This window comes from Delphinapterus leucas, chromosome 9, assembly GCF_059928025.1.
Source record: "Delphinapterus leucas isolate spDelLeu-1000000601 "Yukka" chromosome 9, BTC_Dleu_Yukka2, whole genome shotgun sequence".
Classification (NCBI taxonomy): Eukaryota; Metazoa; Chordata; class Mammalia; order Artiodactyla; family Monodontidae; genus Delphinapterus; species Delphinapterus leucas.
This window is the reverse complement of record NC_143137.1, coordinates 108,861,342-108,876,741: the sequence shown is the minus strand read 5'-3', so window position 1 is coordinate 108,876,741 and position 15,400 is coordinate 108,861,342.

Genomic DNA, 15,400 nt, shown 5'->3' with positions numbered 1-15,400 from the left:
TCTAAACACTGGACCACCAGGGAAGTCCCAAGATTTCAGTTTTAAATGACTTTTTTCCCACTCTAATTCATTCCTGGGATCAGTTTCATGTTTGGACATTAAAGCAACCTTGCATTGCCAGAATAAAGCTACTTTGATTTTGATATATGATTGTTTTACATACCATGGATACAGTTTGTGCTTCTCTTTACACATTTTGCATGCATGTTCAAAGGAGAAACTGGCCTGTGATTCTATTCTTGTAATATCCTTTATAGATTTGTTTTAAGAGTCTATACTTTATTTTTTATTTATTTATATTTTTGGCTGCATTGGGTCTTCATTGCTGCATGCATGCTTTCTCTAGTTTTGGCGAGCGGGGGTCTATTCTTTGTTGCAGTGAGTAGGCTTCTCATTGCAGCCTTCTGACCGCATGGGCTTCTGACCCCATTCGTCGGTGCTACTTCAGTTCCTTACCCCTTCCCTTCTGACCCTGGGCGGTGAAATCCTCTTTCTGCAGCTGGCCTGCGGCAGAAAGTCAATGAGGCAAGAGTAGGCTTGGAGTATCCAAGGAGCAGAAAGGATGTCAGCGTGTGAAAAACAGAGCGAGCAAATTGGAGAGGAGAAGGAAACACTCAGAGAGGAAACAGAGGCCCAGATTTCTAGGTCTGTGGAGGCACTCTGAGGACTTTGCATTTCCTGTGAAGAAGCCACTGAAGAAATTTGAGTGACATGATCTGACTTATGTTTTAACAAGATCTCTCTGGATGCCACGTTGATTAGAGATTGTAGGAGAGCAAGGACAAGCCCCAGAACACCAACAGTTGATTCAAAGAAGTGATTACTCAAACATGGTCCCCCTCCTCAATGAGGACGCAGAGCAGGAATCGGCAAATAATGGCCACAAATCAAATCAGGCTCTCAGCCTGGATCTGTGGGACTGTGAGCTAATAATGGTTCTCACGTTCAGAAAGCTTGTTGAAGAAGAAAGAGGAGGAGAAGCTACAGAAACTGTATATGGCCCACAAAGCCTAAGATATTTAAAATCCAGAAGATGCTTTCCAACACCTGATGTAAAGCATGTGGCTGGTAGGAGGTCCTCAACCACATTTGGAAGAGGAATACATGAGTCACTTCGTTCCTGAAAACACTGTAAAGTGATAGGGGTCAAGAAACATTTACCCGTTCACCCTTAACCTTCACAAATGATGCCAGTTCCATTGAGCTATTGAAAAATACATTCTGGCTTTCAAAAAAGTAACCCAGAGGGCATTTTCTCACATAGGCAAGGTCATAAACAACTGTCAAGTGAAGTTGAAATAGCAACAAATCAAATGATAACAAAAACATTTTTACAGAACTTTAAATCTTACAAAGCATTTTCATGTTCATTATCTAATTTAATCCCCAAATCAACGTCATGAGATAGTTATTATTTCCCCATTAGAAATGACCACATATTAAACCCTTAGTGATTGCTCAAGAAAAGCTGAAATCTTGAGTGTAACATCCATTAATGCCATGGTTGGGTGTTTTCCCATGGGAACACTGGATGCTAAAATCCACAGGGATTTTCAGCTCAAGATGGCAGACTAGGAAATATATTTACTTTCTGTTCCTCCTGAAACCATATCTAAATAAAACTGTAGAGATACCAAAACTAATCAACCAATAAAAGCCAAGATATTTTGGAAGTCATCAACCACAGAAAGATTTCAACACATTTCGAGAAGGCAAACAATGAAATGGAGGAGCCGTGAATAAAATAATGAAGAAAAAAAGGCTGAACCTAAGTAAGGTCTGCACAAAGCCACTCAGCTTTTGCTGAGCTCTGGTTATAGTAAAGGGCAGAGGAAGGAAGAGGGGCTGAAAACAAGGAGACAAACGTCATTTAAGGAAAAACAGTTCATTTAATGAGCTCCAGGGAACACTCAGCCTGCTGCCATACTAACTCAAGAATTACAATGGATTGTTGGTAAGCAAGACAAGAAAACAGGGAAGAAACAAAAGAAACAAAAATCAAGACATTGTTTCTAACTGAACTCTTCTCAAATGAGATTGAGGAATTATGTTTCAATGCCACAGCTGTAAATCATTTCTGCTCTTGGAGTGGTTACAAAGGGCTTATAATATTTCCCTTTTGTTCAGACAGAATTTAGGTCTGAGCAAAAGCTTTTGTGTCCTCCAACCCCAAAATTTATTGGGGAAGGAAGCCCAGATTTGCTGGGACATACCATAAAAAGAATCTCATGAGCAGGGGGTCAAACTGACTGTGGAATATATGAATTATGTCCTGTGTGAGTTTCAATAGGTTTTAAAATATATACATACATACATATATATATATACGTTTTTAATGATCTATATGATTTTGGGTTCTGAAATTTCTACATGTCACATGCGTGATACATAACAGACAATGTCAGCCCCAGGAGGGAGAAAACACTCCAATGAAGCAAGCCAAAGAAACAAGTTTTAAGCAAGGTCAAGTGATGTGTAGACGAGGATTGTTCAATTCCTACCTGTCATGCTGAAGCTTCCAGCTCCTGAATAACAACACATGCTTCCCTTGTCCTAGACAGCCAAGAGTATGTCTCCTCTCTTGGGCATAAGAATCTCTAGAGTTACATATCTGTAGTAAGAGTGGACCCAGCTGGCATACTCACAATGACCAAATTGTGTTGATCGTACTTTATACCAATACATCGCTCCACGCTGAAGTTGCAATAAATGATATATTTGCTTTCTAGACATGAATGAGACGCCTTACTGGATATACTCCAGGAAGGCCAGAGAAGCTGGCTTCTAATCCATACGGAACAATTCACTGGTGAATTTCTTTCACGATAGCCCATGATTTATCTAGAATATCATCTTTACATATCTGGATCCTTCAAACTAGACAAAGGGAAAATACGGGCTTCAAGCCTCAATTAGAAATATGGAATGGTGCCATGCTGACAACTGGTGGTCCCTGACCTGTATCTTCTGAGATTAGAACACAGTGTGGTGGATGACCAATTCATGCATTGAACAAAAGAAGACCTCCTACAGGGCAGTGTAGCTGTTCGTTACAGGTATGGCACTTAGGGCTAAGTACCATAAGTACTACAAGAGAAAAAGAAAAACAAGTAACACATGAAACATATACGATAAGGAGGCACCACAGTCCAGAGCACGAGCTCTGGAATCACACAGGCTTGGATCGAATCCCAGCTAAGCCACTACCATCTATATACCCTGAAGGACAGGCCAAGGTTTAAATGGTGTTTTACCAGATTTCAAAAAAGAAGTGAAGAAAGAACCTATCTTCCAGGAAGGGACATCGTGGGGTGCAGTATCCAGTCGGATCAGGGCTCTGCATCTCCTGCTCAGAAAACTTGGCCACCTGGCTCGTGGTGATGCTGGCAGCTGAGCAGCCCTGGAGAAGGTGATCCTGTCTCCAGGTCTCGCAGAGAAGCTGGGGAGGACTCCGGACGAGGTGGCCCACACCCTGGTAAGTTCTGGCTGCCTCCTGCCCTCAGGTCTGAGCAGGCTCTGGTCTCTGGGCCCCGTGGTGGGGAAGGCCTGGCCAATACATACACAGGGCTGAGGGGCCTGCAGAGCCAGTCCCCAGGCAGGGTGAGCTCTGGAGGAGGCTTCCACAGTCCCCAGCAGTCTCCGCATGGTGGCCCATCTGGTGCCAAACACCTGCCACCCACAGCGAGAAGTCCCAGCCCCTAGGAAGTCCAGAAGGGACACCACCCTTTGCCTTTGGGCCTGGGTTAAGCCACCAGCTGGGCTTGCACGTGACCCCTGCCTCAACCCCTGCCCCGCCCGCCCTTTCTCTGTGACACGTACAATGGATATGTCATAAAGCCAGGCTGAGCCAGTGCTATAAATTCAGAGGAGTTAGAATCTAGGAAGAAGCTCTCCCACTTTCACTCTCTGCTCTCAGATCAGGCAGGCAGTACCTCTAATATGGAAGCTATGGACACCACACCTCCTTCCCAGGCTGTCCTCTACCATTCTGCTCATGTTTTCCCCAGCACCCCATTGACGGCTTTGGCGGGTATCGGGGCTTCAGCAGGCAGCACGTCTGACCCCGAACCTATGGACACCACACCTCCTTCACATGCTGTTATCTTCCATTCTGCTCCTGTTTTCCCCAGCACCCCATTGACGGCTTTGGCGGGCATCGGTGCTTCAGCAGGCAGCACCTCAGACCCCGAACCTATGGACACCACACCTCCTTCACACGCTGTCATCTTCCACTCTGCTCCTGTTTTCCCCAGCACCCCATTGACGGGTTTGGCGGGCATCGGTGCTTCAGCAGGAATCACGTCAGACCCCGAACCTATGGACACCACACCTCCTTCACACGCTGTCATCTTCCATTCTGCTCCTGTTTTCCCAAGCACCCCATTTACGGCTTTGGCGGGCATCGGTGCTTCAGCAGGAAGCACGTCAGACCCCGAACCTATGGACACCACACCTCCTTCACATGCTGTCATCTTCCATTCTGCTCCTGTTTTCCCCAGCACCCCATTTACGGCCCTGGCGGGCATCGGTGCTTCCGCAGTCAGCACGTCTGACCCCGAACCTATGGACACCACACCTCCTTCCCAGGCTGTCATCTTCTATTCTGCTCCTGTTTTCTCCAGCACCCCATTTTCGGCTTTGGTGGGCATCGGTGCCTCAGCAGTCAGCACCTCAGACCCCGAATCTATGGACACCACACCTCCTTCCCAGGCTGTCATCTTCCATCCTGCTCCTCTTTACCCCAGCACCCCATTTACCGCTTAGGCCGGCACCGGTGCTTCAGCAGGCAGCACCTCTAACACCAAAGCTATGGACACCACACCTCCTTCCCAGGCTGTCATTTTCCAGTCTGCCCTGTCTCCAAGTAGAACCACTACCCATTTCACACTGCTGTTCCAAGTTCTGGGAACACACCACCCAGTGGTAGCAATACCTCAGCCCATGCCTCGACTCATTTACCTGCAACGTGAGCCAACAGATAGACCAACACTTCAAAGTTATGACAGAAAATTGAGTAAGTTATACGCTTGGAATTTCATTTATTATTATTAACAAGCACAACTGTAGTGCTTAGACTATAACAAGTACTATTCTAAGGGCTTACCAAATATTAACTCACTTATTCCTCATAATGGCAACCCTAGTGGTAGGGAATATTCATAATGTTCACTTTTTGGGGGGAAACTGAGGCTCAGAGTCGTTGAATAGCTTGCCTAATGCCACACAGTTAGTAGGTGGCAAAACCCGGGATTAAAACCAGACCATCTAGACTTTCATCACTTTGCTGTGTCACCTTATTATAAGTTGTGGTTAGGGAAGGGACTAAATGGACAAGACTCTGAACTAAAAGGAGAAGGGAGAAATGAGAAAATGAGTGATCCTAGAAACTAGAGAAGATTTAGGCTCAGAAATTTCTGGTGATGAGACCCAGAAGAACAAGAACTTGGTTGGAATGTTAACTTGGGGTAGTATCTGAATCCATTGAGAAATGGTTTTGTTTCCTGTAAAATTTAGAAAGGTCAGTTGGATGAAGATTAACGAAGACAAAAGTAGAAAGGAAAAGAAAAAGGTGCCTTAAGTGAGACATAACCGCTCCCCTCTACGTACCCACAGGTTGTGTCCTGTGGGAAAGGATGGAGCTCTCTCTACCGGGTTGGTCACCAGGCTGAACAAGGAGAAACATGGCAACCATTGTACTGGTTTTGATGATCCCTCAAAACCAAGGCTTCAGTTTCCAAGAACGACCTACAGTAGCATAACTAGTGTGTGTCACACATGCCACTAAGTGTGTTTCCAGTCACACATTTTAATTGGAGAAATACTTCCTATGAGGTAGGCATTAGTTCGCTATGGCTGCTGTAACAAATTACTACAAATGTGCTTGCTTCTAACAAAACACACTTATTTTCTTATGGTTCTGGAAGACAGAGGTCCAAAACCAGTTTCCCTGGGCTGAAACCAGGAGTCAACAGGGCCATCCATCCTCCTTCTAGAGGCTCTAAGCGAGAATCTGTTTCCTCGCCAGCATTCCTTCACTTCTGGCCACATCAATCCAACCCCAACTTCATCATCACATTCTCTTTGGGGTAAAAATTCCCTCTGCCTCTCTCTTACGAGAACACCAGTGGTTATATTTGGGCCCGTCCAGGTAGTCCAGGAGAATCTTCCCATCTGAGAACCATTACTTTCATCCCACTGGCAAAGTGCCTTCTGCCATTTAAGGTGACATTCACAGGTTCTGGAGAGTAGAATGGGGACATTTGGGGGCAATGGTATTATTCAGTCTACTACAAGGTAGATACTATTATCTTTCTCAGATGTACGAAATGACGTTTAGGGAAGTAGTCTGTCTCAGGTCTACAATTTCCAGAGTAGAGACTTACATTCTGCCACTGACACTTTAGGACACACCCTAAACAACTTTAATCTGTGTCCTTAACTACTGCATAATCCTTGGTTAAGAGTCACACTTAGGTATCAAGACCCAATTGAATAGGACACAAGTACTGTCTCCTCTTTCACTATGTTTGCCTGGTGTACTGATGAATCTTGCCCAGAGCAGAAGAGTTCAGAAAAGTGTTATGCAGGTTTACGAAGAGAAAGCATTTACTGTTTGACGTGCACGGAGGAACGGAAGGCTTTTTCAAATAAAATAAAATAAAATATGCCACCAAATAGTCAATTGTCACAACAGAGGTAACCCCGTGGGAGTCATGAGGAGACTAAAATTATCTCCAATTGTGCAGGGCAGAAAAGTTTCAATGAAGGCAGGTGTAGTTCAGCCAAGCCCTACAGCACAGAAGTAGGAAGTTGGGTATGTACGAATGGGAAAAAAGACATTTGAGGCATGGGAAATAGTTTAATGCAGAATGGACGAGAAATATGCATTAGACCTTTTCTAAAACAACTGGCTTATTAACTCAGTAAATCGATTTAGTCAGTCAAACTAGCTTTAGCTGATTACTTATCCAGGGGATAGCTGTTGAGAGTAATTTTTGTCACAGAACAGTAAATAAAATGGTTGAACTATAGCTTCAGGCTTGCTAAGTGAAATAGATTGCTCTAGATGATTTTCAAGTGACTTACTTGGTAGTACTCACGAAATTGGGGGTTAACAATTGCTTAAGAAAACAAAGAGAATTGCTTTTAAATAAAGTAGCTACTGTGTAAACTATCTGTTCAGTAGCTCATGTTAAACGGATGTTTATAATCCCCATTGGACAACCAACTACATTTTTGCAAATGGCAATGTGAATTGCTGTTGCATAAACGATAGCAATGATCACCTATGTAATTTGTTGTCCAAACCAGAAATCTTCTAACAATACTGGTGTCCTAATAAAAATAAGCACGAAGGGAACACACAGTGGGTGTCTCCCGTGTGCCTGTGCATACATCTATATCTCACTGAACCCTCATAACAGCCCCCAAGAGAGGGACTCTGGGCGTCCCCATGCTGCTTGTGGAGAAACAGGCACAGGAAGGTTCAAGAGTCTATCTACCTAATATCGCACAGAGGGTGGCAGAGCCCGTTTTTAAACCACCTGCCTCCAATACCAGGTACCAGGAGCCAGACTCAGCCTACAGCTCTCTTCTGCTCGCCTGGAGGTGAAACAGTGTGTCATGATTAGTCAAATCCCGTCTTCACTCATCAAGGTAGGTTGAACACCTGCACGTCCTCCAAGTAGCATGTAGCATAAGCAATAAGATGTTTGTCCCGTGATCGTCCAGGAACTTGGAATCAGCTGTGCCTGGTTAGGCTGAGCTGGTTTAGAGTGGAGAGGACCACCGATCTTCCACCTGGGCAAGTGCCTTTTGACCTCCTGCCATCAGAGGGCCGAAATCTCCAGCCTGAGAATGTGCTGAGCCCTGTAGCCTAGTTACGCCAGCTCAGAACAATGATGAGCACACCTTTTTCCAGTCACCTTTCCTCATGCTCCCCATGCCTCATACTGCCCTGCTTCTTTATTCTTTATCCCACAGATACCCAAAGCCCCTTGCCTTTGGGGAGGCGGATTTGAGACCTATTGTCACGTCACGTCCTCGCTTGGCTGCCCTGTGAATAAACCTCCTCTTTGCTGCAAACCTCAGCATTTCAGTGTTTTGGCTTGCTGCGCCTCAGACAGAATGGTTGGGAGCAGTGGTACAGCTCCCTTGCCTGTGAGGGATGCTGGTTCCTAGTAGTCACGTTGCGGATGTTTTCTCCTCTCGGGGTAGGGGCGGGGCAGACATCCTGCTCTTCCGGAAAGGGAGAAACACAGGTGCCAAACCCTTGCCCTCAGCGTCACCGTCACCTAGGAGCTTGTTAGGAGCACAGAATCCAGGCCCCACCCAGAACTACTGAATACCAGCCTGCATTTAACAAGATCCACAAGAGAGGCATACCCATATTAAAGTTGGAGAGGCACCAAGCTGTCATCGTCTTCTCCACGGCTAATGAAAACGAAGCAAAGGTTCATCCCGAGCCGACTCTGCCTCAGTCACCTGGATATCACATGAGCTCATTTCATCCTCCCCAGAACCTGCAAATGAGACTGAGGGTCAGAGTGGTCTAGCACCCAAGGTTCCATAATAGAACATGACCAAGGCTCACTGGAGCCCAGACTTCCAAAAAAGAAGGCCCCTGAGCACAGCATGGCACCGCCGCAGCCCAAACCGTGGGCCTGGAGGGTAGGCCAGGCTCCCCACGCAGAGTTCACGCCATTCGACAGATGCCCACAGCAGACCACAACGCAATATGAGAAGTAAGTTCTGATTGTGGAATCTCTGAATTTTGAGATTTAAAGAAAAAAATCTGTTTTGGGGGGATGGTTAAAACAGTTCTACCAAGGAGTAAAGAGAGGGCATCTCAAGGCCCCTTCTGGACTTAGAATTTAATGCCTACTTATTGAGAAATGCTCCGCGCCTTTGCTCAGCCCTACGTCAAGGTGAAGTTCTCTGTGCCCTAGAAGCTTAGGTTCTAAAAAGGCCACAGAAATGGGTGAGACCTAAAGAATGCCAGAACAATGCAACGGCATTAATCAGACTGTCTTTGCTTTGCCTTGCTTACAAGTCACTGACTTTAAACTGAATATGGTGTCATGTCTTTATGTTTCTTGAAGCTTTTTTTTTACAAAAGATCATATAAAGATTTTCTTCCATGGTAAGACTTTTATATTGTATTTCTCTTAAACTGGAGTGTGGTACATTTACCCTCCATCAGATGATTGCTTACAACTCACCTTGCTTTATTAAGAATACCGCTAGAGGCTTCTATGTCCCTACTAACAAGAATACATTTTCAGGCCCATTCAAACCACTGAAATTCCAAGATTTCAGAGCACAAGATAATGAAAATTCTCTCTATCCACGTCTTTTACTACATTTAGCCTGTTAACAGTCCCTAAGTGTGTCAGATGAAAGGTACTGTCGCGGGAATTGACATCTTTAACAGCATTCCATACAGATAAGTCTTGATTGTTCCAATTTCTCAAAAAGTTGGACACATTTACTGCCTCTATGACATCTCTAGGGTGTGTGGAAGAAATAAAAAAGAGGCCTGTACAATGTATTTCTCAAAAGATACACACAAAGGGTTTGCACATACAAACAGGGAAACCTTATAAATAATGTATGGGGAGCAAAGTATTGTCGGTAACGGACCTACTCATTTCGAAAGACAACACTGTCACCAAGTGTCCCCTCACCAAAACTGACTGGGAATGTTTAGGGGCCACCAAACCAGAGGTGGAGATTTTTAGGCACATTCTTGCCAGAAAAGAGAGCCTAGGGCATAAACCACTCAACTGGTTGGCACGAATGCCAGGGAAACCCAAGCAAGTGGATATAGAAGCCTACGTAATGCTTGGAAGTAGGAAGCTTTGGGGGACTACACCTGGGCTGGTACTGGCCTCCCTCCCCAAAGGGACAAGGAGAGCAGAAACCTGGATGGAGTCAAGAGAGAGCAAAAAGAAAGGCAAGGCTGGGTATGGAGCAACGTGTGGAACCAGGAGCATGTGTCTCAGAACTGCCGGGGCTCTGCAGACCAGCTGCATCCCGATTCTCCTTGACCCTCATTGGTATAATGAACTCAGGGTGGGCGCATCCCGGCTGCCAAGTCACTTCCACCCGTCCATGGAGTTGACAGTTACTTGCTCACAGTGAACCAACCGCTCTGGACCTAACAGCTACTGCAGGGTGCGGTAGTGGAGAACAAGGTGACGACAAGGACCAGATGCGAAGGAGGAAGAGACATTCAGCGGACCGACTGGGTAGACTGATGGGGTGGCTTTAAGTCTGCAGAGCTAAAGGGGCCAGATGTAGAAAAGGGAAGGGGAATCATGAGGATATGGTCAAGCCCCTTCGTATAGATATTTCATCCGTATGTTGTATGCAAATTCCATTCAATTTGCTCCGAGTGAAAAAGAGAGAACAAAATTATCCTTTCAACCATGTCAGTGACTTTATTTACCATCTCATTTGATGAGCTCATAGCCCAGGTTCAGAGGGAAATGGGAGCTGTGAGTCTGCCATCTCTCAGGAAGTCTCAGGCCTCAGAGGCCCCTCGTAGCCAAACTACCTCACCTTTTGCACCTTTCAAGCAACGTTATTCCTAAGTGCGAGTCACCCTCTTCATCAGGTTCTCCAAGAAACGGCAGTCTCTCCCAATGACAGAGGAAAAATGGGCTACTTTGGCTTTCTGAGGCACAATATGTAGTTCTCCAAAATGGTACCTGCCTGGGGGATTTTTCAAGAAAATTAAGCATCAGTGGTGATTTGTTTGTCTTCACATAACGTATGACCCAGATGTGCTGAGAAATAAGAAAAGGACGAACGAATCAAGGGCAGCTGATCCAAGGAGGCAAGGCGCAACTTCCACAGCCTACGTGGAAAGCTAGAGGAAGGGAACATCCAGCTGGTGGGAGCTGAACACAGGGGCCAGTCCTCCTTGGGCTCGGGATGCCACCGCCTCTTCCTACATCTTCACGCTCTCCTTCTCTGTTGGCCCCTCCCAGCCATATGAAAGAGCCACAAGGAAATGCTCTCCTCCATTCCATTTTCCTGTCCTCCTATCCACCCCTCCCTTCTTTCCCTTTGCCATCAATTTCTTGACTTGCCCCCCATTTCTCCCCTCCCATCTACACTGCGATCTGGTTTCTGCCCCACTACTCCCGTGAAACTGACCTCCTTGAAGCCCCCAATGATTTCTCTGTTGACAAGTCCAGGGGACTACTTCTCAATCCTTATCTTTGTGACCGCCAAGCCGAGTTAGATCTTAAACAACGTCTCTGTCTTGAAAATCTCTTCCCTTGGCTTCTGCGCCACCTTTCCTTTTCTTTTCATGACACCGATCACAACCAGTGCTGCAGATTCCATCGAATTAAGGAATGCTGTTGCCTACATGTGTGAATGAGCTAAAGTGAGTACAGTACTGAAGTAGAGGACACCTAAAGTGAAACGTCTTCATGTACGTCCACGTGGCTGAGCAGCAAGTTAACCTTTCATACATGTGCTAGAGAAGAAGAGTTGGGTTTTATTTTATTTACTTTTCCCTGGACTGTGTTGAATGACTATCATCTACAAGTTCAGGCTACTTTTTGCTGAGGATTAATAATGCACTGGGAGAGCTGAGAGAAAACTGAATAATAGAGCTGTCTTTTTCTTGACCAGCTCACCTTAGTTTCCCAAACTCTAAGTCTTTCTCTAATTCTTTCCCCTTTTTATTGTAGTAAAATGAACATAACACAAAATTCACCATTTGGATCATTTTACAATTCACTGTACCATTCAGTGGAATTTACTACTGTCACAATGTTGTGCAACTATCACCACTGCCTAGCTGCAAAACATTTTCATCAACCAAGAGGAAACCTACACCCATTTTAAGGAGTCATTCCCAATTTCCCTCTCTTCCAAACCCCTGGCAACCACTAATGTATAATCTTTTCTGTGTGTATGGATTTGCCACTGCTGGACATTTCATATAAATGGAACCATACAATATGTAGCCTTTCATGCCTGACTTCTTTCACTTAGTTGCATCCATCATGTAGCATGTATCAGAAATCCACTCACTGTTACAGCTGAGTCCTTCATACTGTTTGAATACAAAATTAAAAATACGTTGAGAGTGAAGCTCTGTTTTAATGGCACATCTATTAGGCCAATTCATTGAAAGAAACTGAAGATGGAGATGTTGTTGTCAAATGATAATCGTTGAGAAGCCTCAGCCAATTGGATAATGAAAAGTTTGGGAAATGTTGCAAAAAATTAGCTGATTTATATTAAAAGCCTATTAAACAAGGATTCAGGAGATTGTCTTTTTCTTGCAGGTAACTTAAATGAGGCAGAAAGAAATAACTGCCCTTTAAAACACATTTTGAAAGGATTCTATTTATTCTTAATAGACGAATGGGAGGGAGTACAGGAAGTTCACATCCAATATGGACTCCCTGTCCAAACACTGTTTATCGTTCTAGCCACCACTATCGAATTATATTTCTTGAGAGTAAGGCAGCTCAATTCCTGCATATTACTTTCTAAACTTCATCCATCAAATCCATTAATACAGTATAAACAAGAGTTGTTCATGTTTAAGTGCAGTTCAAATATCAGGTATAAAGAACCCCCAGTAAGAAAAAGAATCCTATATCTCTTGCCAGAATGTGGTCAGCTCTGGGGTGCTCTGCTAGCTGAAAGACACATTCATTATTAAGAGGATAGAGGCTGTTTAAGAAGGATGAGAGCCAAAAAAATTTAACTACATATATGTGTTAAGAGCAGTGCTAGGTTATCTCATGTTCTATATCAGTCAAGGCTCACCATTTTACACACGTGAAAAGCAAAGTTAAAAGTGTATTTGTAGGGCTTCCCTGTTGGCGCAGTGGTTAAGGATCCACCTGCCAGTGCACGGGACACACGTTTGAGCCCTGGTCCGGGAAGATCCCACATGCCACGGAGCAACTAAGACCATGTGCCACAACTACTGAGACTGCGTGCTAGAGCCCGTGAACCACAACTACTGAAGCCCACGCACCTAGGCCCCATGCTCAGCAACAGCGAGAAGCCACCACAATGAGAATGCCGTGTACTGCAACAGAGTAGCCGCCGCTCACTGCAACTAGAGAAAGCCCGCGCACAGCAACGAAGAGCCTAGGCAGCCAAAGATAAATAAATAAATACGTCTATTTTAAAAAAAATGTGTTTTAGTAACTTACTAAAAGGCACGCAATCAGTAAACATGAGCAAGGATTCAATCCCAAATCTGTCACACTGAAGTTTAAGCTAATACTCGAGATTGATAAAAACAGCACTAATTTAAAACTTCAGAGGTATTTTTTACTTCATACTTTCACTAATGCTCTTTGGAGATAAATCATTTCATTTATATGGGCCTTAGTTTTTACAACTATAATAGTTGGAAGCTTGACTAGGTGATCTCTATGTAGTCTTCCAATTCTAAAATGTTCCACTAATTTGGATTCCTACAGTAATTGCCCTTGCAATACATGCATGCTGCCACCAAGTAGCAGTAGAGACTACTAGTTCCTTTTTTATCCCTAGTGGGGGTGCATTTTGACAGCAGACTTATCCGTCAATAGTACAACCTGTTAGTATAACTATAAGATAACAAAATAATCTGGTATTCTTTCCTGTAAAAGAGAAGCTTTACATTGTGTCTGTGAATCGTACCAGAATCACCTGTAAGTTTATAAATATAGAGGAAATCCTGAACCCATTGAATGAGAATCTTCAGAGACAGGAATTGGGCATCTGGAATTTTGGGCTCCCATCATTTATATATTTTATTTCATTTCATTTTTGCCTATGTACAATATTTGTCACATCCTTTTGAATCTTTAAAAGTTTCTTTCTGTTTTAAATTTTAGAATATTCCATAATCTTCACCTACTTTTCATAAGGTGTTATCTGTTATGTTTATTCGATCTTGTGCTTCTCCTGGTTAAGACTTCTTTCTTTCCTTTTTTTTTTCTCATGGCCCTGCCTCATGTCTTGCAGGATCTTAGTTTCCTGACATGGGATTGGACCCCAGTGTCCCAGCAGTGAAAGCGCCATGTTCTAAACACTGGACCACCAGGGAAGTCCCAAGATTTCAGTTTTAAATGACTTTCTTCCCACTCTAATTCATTCCTGGGATCAGTTTCATGTTTGGACATTAAAGCAACCTTGCATTGCCAGAATAAAGCTACTTTGATTTTGATATATGATTGTTTTACATACCATGGATACAGTTTGTGCTTCTCTTTACACATTTTGCATGCATGTTCAAAGGAGAAACTGGCCTGTGGTTCTATTCTTGTAATATCCTTTATAGATTTGTTTTAAGAGTCTATACTTTATTTTTTATTTATTTATATTTTTGGCTGCATTGGGTCTTCATTGCTGCATGCATGCTTTCTCTAGTTTTGGCGAGCGGGGGTCTATTCTTTGTTGCAGTGAGTAGGCTTCTCATTGCAGCCTTCTGACCGCATGGGCTTCTGACCCCATTCGTCGGTGCTACTTCAGTTCCTTACCCCTTCCCTTCTGACCCTGGGTGGTGAAATCCTCTTTCTGCAGCTGGCCTGCGGCAGAAAGTCAATGAGGCAAGAGTAGGCTTGGAGTATCCAAGGAGCAGAAAGGATGTCAGCGTGTGAAAAACAGAGCGAGCAAATTGGAGAGGAGAAGGAAACACTCAGAGAGGAAACAGAGGCCCAGATTTCTAGGTCTGTGGAGGCACTCTGAGGACTTTGCATTTCCTGTGAAGAAGCCACTGAAGAAATTTGAGTGACATGATCTGACTTATGTTTTAACAAGATCTCTCTGGATGCCACGTTGATTAGAGATTGTAGGAGAGCAAGGACAAGCCCCAGAACACCAACAGTTGATTCAAAGAAGTGATTACTCAAACATGGTCCCCCTCCTCAATGAGGACGCAGAGCAGGAATCGGCAAATAATGGCCACAAATCAAATCAGGCTCTCAGCCTGGATCTGTGGGACTGTGAGCTAATAATGGTTCTCACGTTCAGAAAGCTTGTTGAAGAAGAAAGAGGAGGAGAAGCTACAGAAACTGTATATGGCCCACAAAGCCTAAGATATTTAAAATCCAGAAGATGCTTTCCAACACCTGATGTAAAGCATGTGGCTGGTAGGAGGTCCTCAACCACATTTGGAAGAGGAATACATGAGTCAGTTCGTTCCTGAAAACACTGTAAAGTGATAGGGGTCAAGAAACATTTACCCGTTCACCCTTAACCTTCACAAATGATGCCAGTTCCATTGAGCTATTGAAAAATACATTCTGGCTTTCAAAAAAGTAACCCAGAGGGCATTTTCTCACATAGACAAGTTCATAAACAACTGTCAAGTGAAGTTGAAATAGCAACAAATCAAATGATAACAAAAACATTTTTACAGAACTTT